Below are 9,932 nucleotides of genomic sequence, written 5' to 3'. Positions count from 1 at the left end.
ATAGTAGTGATTGTAGAAGTTGATGTGACCCAGTGGCGGAGACAATGGTGGTGGTGGTGGTGGAGGGTGAAGGTGGCATTGGTTGAGATGGGGGCAATGGTGTGGTTTGTGAGACCCAAGATTTTAAGCTTAGAATAAATTAGTGAAATTCCTTATTAACGAATAAGTTCGATGTATCGTGAAGGGAAACCTGAACAAGAGTTTATTGGATGAAATAAATTTATGAAGGAGAAGGTTCAGGAAAAGTTCAAGGATTGTATCAAAACCGATAAAAGTATAGCACGACTAACATTCGCCTAATCTTAGGTCAAAGACACTAGTAAATAGCTAATTTACACTTTAGGACGCGATGGAAACTAATTCCAAAAATCTTCAGAGAAATGTTAGAATTTCTCTTATTCGTCAGTAAACAAGTATTTCGATGCGAAACCCTGGAATGTACGAACGTCAAATTCCAATTCTCGGAAGTTTGCCGAAACGGAATCCCTGATAGTTCAAAAACCCTAAAATCGACGGACGATGAAGACTTTTTCTATTCGGAGCTTCAAATAAAGATTTCATCCGCGCACGCCCACTCTAATCGACGTTCCGAATCTTTCTTCAGAAGGAAGTTTCTGCATCCGAGGTCAAAAGCATAAAGTGCATAAAGTGCATTTTTAAGCCGGTAAACATTAAAAACAAGCCTCGAAAACCAAAAATCATACTGATATTTCTTTGGAGAATTAGAAGATTCAGCGGGAAGAATATCGTGTCTAAAATACGTTGGAATCAGTAGGAAAAATCGGAATCGCGAAATTCTCATTTTTCTGCATTTCCCATTTCCTATATATAGTATGAAAAATGAAAAAAAAAAAAACAAAAAAATTCACAAACACACACACACGGCCGAGGGGTGCAAGGAGGAAAAAGGAAGAAGTTGATTTTCGTCGTTTCTTGCCCGATTGCTTCACCGTTCGTTGCTAATCGAAGACATCGAGGTATAGTTACTATCCATCACTTCTGATCGTCAGATCTGTCGACTTTTTCTATGTTTTTCTGAGCTCAAAGTTTGGAGCTTTTTGTAAAACTGTCCAAATAAGCTGATTTTGGTGTCTAAACTTAATGCCCACGTGCTCTAGAGCATGAATATCCAGTTGTTTTCGACTGAATCCTGCCGAATCGTCGCAGAGGTCAAGTTTTCTGAAAATACCCATTTTCTGACAGAGGTTCCGCTTTTTGGATCAAAAACTCTCGACTGAGCTTAGCTTCAGTAGGATTAGTTGTTATAAATGTCGTTAGGATCGAGCTCATCAAATTTGTTTTTCGAAATTCTGATTTTGAGTTTCCGAGCTAAAAGTAATGACCAAAATACCCCTGCGACAATTTTCGACCCGATAATTTTTCTGAGAGTTTCCCTGGCCTAGATATCGCCTAAGAATACCTAGGGATTGATTTAGATCGAAGAAAAAGTTCGAAAACCCTATTTTCTATAGTGGCCGAAACCTATTTGCTTGGGTACCGTGTCCAAAAATAATTTTTGAGTCTCTATGACCTGAGCCATTGCGTAGCTCTTTCCATTGTGGAAATTTTGGCGCCGGTTTCGTGTCATTCCGAGTTCTGTAGCTCAAGTTATGCACGTTTTAGCGAATAAAGTGTTTTTGTACAAAACCTGAATCGAGTCAAAACTCATCCATTCGGGGGAAGCCCTTCCATTCGTGCCTAAATGTTGTACTCTGAAGTTTCTTGAGCTTAGTCGAACATTAGTTAGGATTGTTTCGACTGTATCGACTTGTGATTGATTCATTATTGCCTTGTTTGCTCAAAGGTTCAATTGTGGAAACTTTGGGATTGACTGAACAAGCTTGTGAGGGAGACCTACACCGCGAGACTGGAACAACTCGAGGTTAGGGCAACTTACTTACTAGCTATTTTTGTGTGTAGGCGTCGATAAATTCGACTTGAATGTATTGTGATCGTGAGTGGCAACTCACCGTTATTAGTTAATGACCTAGAGTCGACTTGTTCGACTTATTTGTTAAATTCTGCACAAATATTGCATGAACTGTTCTGAAAAATGTTTTCTAGAGGCTTCGACCGAGTGAACTTATATGAGACGTGTGTCTCCGTTTTCTGAGAGGCTTCGGCCGTTTACTGGTTTCTGTCTTATCGCTTTCTAGTGGACATGACAGGGTTATGTTTTGCAGCACTGCATTAATGTTTCATCGCTCAATAGAGCTTGATTTATTTGTGTTTAAGATTAAATTGTGCTGACTGTATTCGTGCATTTAATGCGACTTTCGGAGTGTGGATTACACTTATCTTCGTCATGGCAATGACGGGTTTGTTTTGGGAATGTTTGATAGGTCGAACCAAGGTTCGAGCCTTTATTGTTTTAGGAATCGAGACCTTCCCGGGGAATTACTTGGGTTTATTGGGATCTTTTTACTTATAGAGTTTTGAAACAAACGAAATCAGAACTTGATTTGTAAATGAAATTCATAATACACTAATCAAAGATAGAACACTTTTAAATAATGATGATAACCTCTTGGAAAAGACTTAGGATGTGAAAATGGTTTGGAAAACGGGAAGGGTCGACAATCTAAGTGTGAGGAAAACTCTGAGTGCGATAGCACCTTTTGTTCCTTTAGTGGTTTATCTAGCCATCCAAAGGATGAGCCTGGGATGATTGGAAAGTCCCCAAGTGCGAGTGCACCATCTTTGCTCATTGAGCAGCCTTTCGGCCATCGAGCTGATGAGCCTGAGTAAATTGAAAAGTCACTGAGTGCGAGCAGCATTCTCCTTGTTCGTTGAACAGTCTATTCGACCATCGAGCTGGTGAGTCAAAGTAACTTGAAAAGTCACTGAATGCCAGATGCATTCTTTTGCTCGTTGAGCAGTTTGTTTGGCCATCGTGACGGTGAGCCCAAGTGACTAGTAAAGTTACCAAATGCGATTAGCACTTCTTTGTTTACCTTAGAGTATTGTAGAGACAATGTACTCTAGCTAGACACGCGTGCCTTGGTGAGGACGATTCGTTGTTTGGCTAACCATATTGCATTCATGCATACATTTCTTGGAAAGTGTGCTGCTTTCCGAAGGACGATATCAGATCGGACTTCAACGGAGCTAGATGCCCCAAATGGAGCTAGCTGCTTCACAAGAGCGTGCTGCTTCACAGGAGCGTGCTGCTTCATAAAAGCGAGGTGCTTTAGCGAAGCGAGGTGCTTGGCTTGTCCCATCCATCGAGATGGTGACATTTTATCCGGATCATCTTTTGAGCATGACATTGCACTGGCACGCCATGCCCCTAACCATACTTGTGAATGTTATTGTGATTTGTTGTTGATAAACATCGTTATATATATCTTGATGATTTTATGTTGATAAACATGCTATGTATCAACCTTAGGGTAGGCAATACATGACTTATACGTATATATACAACATATATATATACCCCCTTTATCACATGTTGTTTGTATTATCTATTTTATTCCGTGAGTTGACCCTAGCGCCTTGGCTTTGTGTGTATGTTTGTGTTTGGGCGGTCGGCCTGCTGCCAGGCGTCCGTCAGCCGGTTCATGATGATTCGTTGTGCGGGAAAGACCCGAAGCGTAATGACTATTACTGAAGCTTTCGACGAGGACCCGGACTTCAGGTCTGATCGAGGAAGGGTCGATGAAAGTAGTGTGGGTTATGGGTGGTTAGAGTCTTTGAGATGGTTGTAAGAGTCATAGCTCTGATTGTCATTCCTTATTTTGGGGCAGGGCAGGTCCCCGACTATTAGCTTTTCATGTGATTCCCTTCCATGAGGATCACAGGGAGTTTGTCGGACGTAGGAAGTCTTTTGAGGCCGTTTTGGGCCGACTTACTTTCGTTGGAGGACTGTACTCAGAATACTTAACCTTTGTTTTAGTTTGTACATATTTGCCCACGGGCACTACCTTTCCGTCACTGGAGGTCACTCGTGACGATGTTTAGTTGCAGCGAGGGCTGTGCTTGTATTGTATATTAATCGCTGTTAATCGCGATTGGGTTGAGTCTTTATTTTCGACAAGTCTTTTTATTTAAACAAAACAAAAAAAAAAATACCTGCTTTTTCCGCTTTATTTTATTTTGAGTTACTAAAGTGACGCCACCGAAATCGGGGTGTTACATGGTTGGTGGTGGCGGCAGAAGAGGTGGTAGTGTCTAACTGTCTATTGTGGTGTCAATGTCGGCAACAGTAGTGGTGACAGTGGAGGTGGTTGTGGTGGTGATGAAGGTGTGGTGATAGAGAAGATGTTATTTGGTGACGCAATGATGACAGTAGTGACAGTTATGTGGTGGTTGTTGTGGTGATGGAGCAGTTGCAGTGATTGTGGTGGTTGCAGTGGAGTCGGCGGTGGCGGTGAAGGTGGAAGGGGTGGTGTTGGAGGGTGGTAGTGGTTGTGGAGGTAGCAACGGTGCTGGTGGTGGCGCTGTAATGTAGTTATTATTTGTCATTGAGCAATTGACAATTGCAAAGTTTGGGACTTAGTGTCATTAGGGGTCGTGCATGTGGTTGACACTAAATTGGAGTTTGAGGCATATTTGTAATTTTGGAACTCAGTGTCTTTGGGACCGCCATGCTTGTGGTCAACAATATATTAGAGCTCGAGGCATAACTATAATATTATTCTTAGCGTCATCAAGACCTCAGGACCACTATGTCGGTGGTCGATGTGATATTGGAGCTGAGATTTGATGGTTTATAAAATCATGATTTTTTTTTTCCTTTAAAGCATTTGAGATCAATTGTAGGGATTGACAAAGAAAATAGCAGTTTGGCAGTTGGATCACACTTTCATGCACACTAATGACTAGTTAACGGAGTCAGTGATATTTGTAACCAACAAAGGTTCTATAGAAATGAAGGATATCATAAGCGCAACAAATCGGTATTTCTTGACTTTTGTTGGACGAAGTCGTACTCAAATACTACATATAGAATCATGCAATTTCTTAAAATGGGGGCTAAGAAGTTTGTTTTTAACTTGAGAGTCGCTTTCAAACAAGTATTTTTAAAATTTAAATCATACAATTGATTTGCTTAAGTTGAAGAATGTTAGAATTAGAATTATGGCTTAATTGCACTTTTCGTCCCTGATGTAGGCCTATGTGCCTATGTGCAATTTGAATCCCCTTTATTTAAAAGGAGAAATTTTGGTCCCCTAAAAATTAATTTGTGCAAATTGAGTCATGTCGTTAGTCTTCTGTTAAATTGTTAACGACGTTATCCTATGTGGCTTTGTTGACCTGGCTTCTTTGCCATTGGAATGCCACTTCACCAAATAAAAATTATAATAATTAAGTAAATAAAAAAAAATTCAGCACATAATGGGCGTTGCTCCGGTACCCATTGAAAATAAGAGGGTACAATACCCTTTAGTTCATTTTTTACCATACAAAGGTCGTATTTGTAAATTTAAAAAGTCTATTATGGAGAAAACATGACTAAAAGGTATGGAACCCTCCATTTTTGAAAGGGTTCCAAAGAAATTGCCAAAATAAAAACCTAATCCTCCACAATTCAACATCTTCACGACAAGAGTAAAAAAAAACATCTTCACGGCATTCATCATCTCATCTTCATCATCTCCACCCTTTTCACAGCCTCCATCATCTCATCTTCACCTTCACATCAACATCTTCACCACCTTCATCATCACACACCTAAATCCAAGAACTACTTAATCTTTCCCTTCCTCTCACACCTGTGGTAAAACCAACCAGAGGAAGCTTCCATAGACCCACCAAAATCGACGTTGGAGACCGATCTGAAGACTGCACCGTCGTTGAAGAACCACCGTGAAACCATGGACGCGGCCACGACCCAGAACCATCGGGAATCCACCGCTAAGGCTTGCACAAAACGCTTACATCAAATTTGTCCTCTGCCTTCAACGACATCTTGACTGGCCGCATCTCCCCTTCCAACGAAATCCATCTCTTCCATTCTCACATCCCTCTAAGGATTTCTGTCAAAATCTTAGGACCCACACCCAAACTCTAGGGTTTTGTGGGCAGAATTTAGGGGGTTTTTTTTCTTCTCCTTTTTTGAATCTGGGTCCATCACTACTTGTTCTCTTTTGTATTTTTGAGGTTTGAGTTCTGAAATCAGGGTTTTGAGGAATGATGTGTTGATGTGTGTGATTTCTGGGTTTTAAGAAGTGTGGTGTTGGATACTGGGTGTGATTTCTTGGTTTTTAGGGTGTGATTGTTTTTCGTTCCTTCCCTAATTATGCAGATTTATGGCGGAGCTGCCATTTATGCTGACTGATCTTCTCAAAATCTCTTCTCATGTTCTGGTTGAAGAAAATAGTTATTGGAACTGAGAATGGGTTCAAATTTGGGGGTTTGAGGAATGAGTTGCGGATAGTTGGATTTTTTAGGATTGTGTGATTTCTGGGTTGTTTATTGGTGTTGGGACCAGAAGTTCTTGATCTAAACTCGCGTGTTCTTATTTTAAACACATGTGTAGATTGAAGATGAAGAAGGTGAGAAATAAGGATGAGAATTGAAGAAGAAGAAGGTGACATGGTAAAAACAAATTAAAAGAAAAAGAAAAATTAATGCTTATATGGCAATAATATTAATAAAATTTAAATGAATATGTCAGCTCAACAATTTCTGTTAGCAATTGGACGACCAGACTCAATTTGCACAAATTGATTTGTAGGGGACCAAAATTGCTCTTTTTAAATAAAGGGGATTCAAATTGCACATAGACCTAACACTAGGGACGAAAAAATGCACTTAAGCCTAGAATTATCTAATGTTTTGTGGGCCGCAACCAATTGTTATTTTATACTTAAAAAACAGGTTAATTCATGATTCTGATGGGAGTGCATAAGTAAGCTCCCTTATTAATTAAGTGATCCTTTTGTTTTGGGCTTGAGTATTTAAAATCTTATTGGTGTGGGTAAACGTAGGGGGACGTAACCCTTGGGCCAATGATAGGTAGGATTAGGATTATAACAGGTATAACAAGGTCGCACTGTGATCACTGAATTAAAAACTGACAGCTCCACAACATGTCATTGTGAGTTGTGAAAGGGAATGTGAGATATAGAGGAAACTTTAATCTTAACATTGCAGGTATTCTGAATTAAGAAGACAAGAACATCAATCTTTCTTCTCCAAAATCATATCTTAAACATGTAAGTATTGGTGCTTTAATTGTATGAAATTGATTCTTGAAATTTTTAACTTACAATATTCACTGTATGAGGTAAAAGAAAAAACTTGTCGTTCCTCCCATAATTATTGGACAATAATTTTTTTTTTGTTATAAGAGAAAAAATAATAGAAGAAAAAGACTAGCTAATTACATTCAAAAACAGAGATGCATAAATAAAAGAGGGGGGTCTATTCCAAACTTGAACTCGCGATCCAAGTCTGCAAGCTTCCCGCGCTAAACTATCCACTGTACCATTCCTACTCTGCTCAATATGCACCAGATTGAGGCTCTGAAAGGTCCCCCATAAGCTCTCGCACCCTACTGATATCCTCCCAATTCCAAAATGTACTTGCATCACACCTTGGCTGTAATGCTTTCACAATCTGATCACAAAATAGTATATATACACGCTTATAACTTATTGAAAACATTTCAAAGAAACAAAAAGGATCGTCTAATGTCTTCAAAAAAGTTTTGGATAAATCTCCATAATCATCACTACAAAAAAAATGTTATTTAGTGGGGTTTTTTTTTGCATTTAGTGGGGGTTTTCAACCCCCACGAGTTACTTAGCGGGGGTTTTGAAAAATCCCGAAGTTACACTCCCCACAAATCATTAGCGGCGTTTTTCAGCAAACCCTGGTACCTGTATATGGATTTAGCGGCGGTTTTTAGCGGGGGTTTTAAACCTCCCTTATCCGCAAGCTTTTTTAACGGGAGTTTTAAACCTCCCTTAAATGCAAGAGATTATTTACAGCCTAGAATATATTCTAGGAACATTTTTAACCTCATAATCCAACATAACAAAACACTTCAATTAAAGAAACAAACCCATAGACAACTTACAATCCAAAATAACCCATACACAACTTTCAATCCAAGAAAGCCTATAGCTAGAATGTAAAAAACAATCTTTGAAGCCAGTTATCAGGTCACAATATGAAGTTCCTGAGTCATGCTAAAAGAAAGTTCAGATTACAGGAACTCAAAGGTTACAAATTTCCCATTACTCTGTCAAGATGAATATTCCAAACTGAAAAATATAGACTATTAAGTTCCGCTCGGTTTTCTTTGGAGTTTGGATTTTCTTTTCTTCTCTTACATGCTTTGCTTCTCTTCTTCTTCCTCATTTCATTATGGGGTAGGGGTTGGTAAAAAAACTAGATAGATACATTATACAACACCTCATCAATCATCATCTAAATATCAAGCATAAATGTATCATGAACCAACCTGAATAACATTTATAACTTGCTTGGTTGCCCATCCAAATAGAGTAATACCAATTAGGAAAGAAATCAATGATATATTTTGGAGAGTACTCCATACAACCTGAAAATGAAAACTTGAGAAACTGAGATTATAGCAAGAAACCTTTCAGATAAGTAACAACAGTAGAAAGTAGAAACAAAGAGAGAAAATTTACATCCATCAATTTCCCTGTTTGAGTCTCTGAAAGATAAAACAGAGTTAAGTAAAGAACCTGTAGTATATTAAGGATAAGAAGCATGTGTTTATTGGGTGCACTACTGGTCTTAATTTCTTTCATTCTCAAGGTATATGCTATTGCTTACAGCATAGGTCGGTACACATCTTCTATAACAGGTAAAAAAGGAAGGAAAAGAAAGTAAGCTTAAAATGTAAATTTAGTTGGAGAACCACTAGTAACTGACAAATCCTACAAATTGAGCTAAAATTAGCAGAGACTATAGAAGAAGGGGCAAGTGACTGTTTCCTAAGATGGACATAAGATGAACAACACACCAAAAATCTAAACTTCTCAAAGCATCTATCTCATTTTTCTAGAGAAATTACACTAAAACCACTTCAAAAGTCCATCTTCTAAAGTGTCATGATCTTATTTATTTATTTATAAATTATTCTATGATTATGAACACACAGTTTTCTCTGCAGCATCCCAGGCCTTCTTTCTTTATTTCAGTTTCAACTTTGTCAGTTACTATTTTCACTCGTTCAAATATCAAAACCAATCCATTCATTTGTTTTTTAATATTCTCTTTTCCCATTCTAACTAGTATAAATATATCTTCTAAAGTGTCATGATCTTATTTATTTATTTATAAATTATTCTATGATTATGAACACACAGTTTTCTCTGCAGCATCCTAGGCCTTCTTTCTTTATTTCAGTTTCAACTTTGTCAGTTACTATTTTCACTCGTTCAAATATCAAAACCAATCCATTCATTTGTTTTTTAATATTCTCTTTTCCCATTCTAACTAGTATAAATATATTTCCACACCCCTCACTCATTGCCACCCCCCATCATAACAACTCTCATTCTTGCCTGCTCTTATCTTCCTAGAAGTAACAACCCTCACCAATGTTTCAGAACTTCATCCTACTTCACTAGTTTAAACGAACTCCAAATAGATGTTTCATTCTCTAACCTATATAGTTCGTACACTTTAGACAACCAAACATGTCTAGGATAAAAAAATACAACCTATGGCTATCCTCAAGTTTCTCGCATGATCTATCAATACTTCAACCTTCACTGTTACACTGTCCCTTTGAAATGCAATTTACATGTGAATCTGGATAAAAACAAAACGAATTGATACAAACAACCACTGAAGATTGAAGAAGAAAGAAAACTGATGTCATTGAAGTAGATGCACTCCAGAACAAGGATCATAGGAATCTGGTCTATATTATTTTTTCTGTGTAGTGCACACAGGCTAAGATGCTAATTAGTCATAAACTCATAACGCACCACTAAAAGCAT

Source organism: Lotus japonicus, chromosome 2 (assembly GCF_012489685.1).
Source record: "Lotus japonicus ecotype B-129 chromosome 2, LjGifu_v1.2".
In the NCBI taxonomy this organism is placed as follows: Eukaryota; Viridiplantae; Streptophyta; class Magnoliopsida; order Fabales; family Fabaceae; genus Lotus; species Lotus japonicus.
This window is presented reverse-complemented; position numbering follows the sequence as displayed.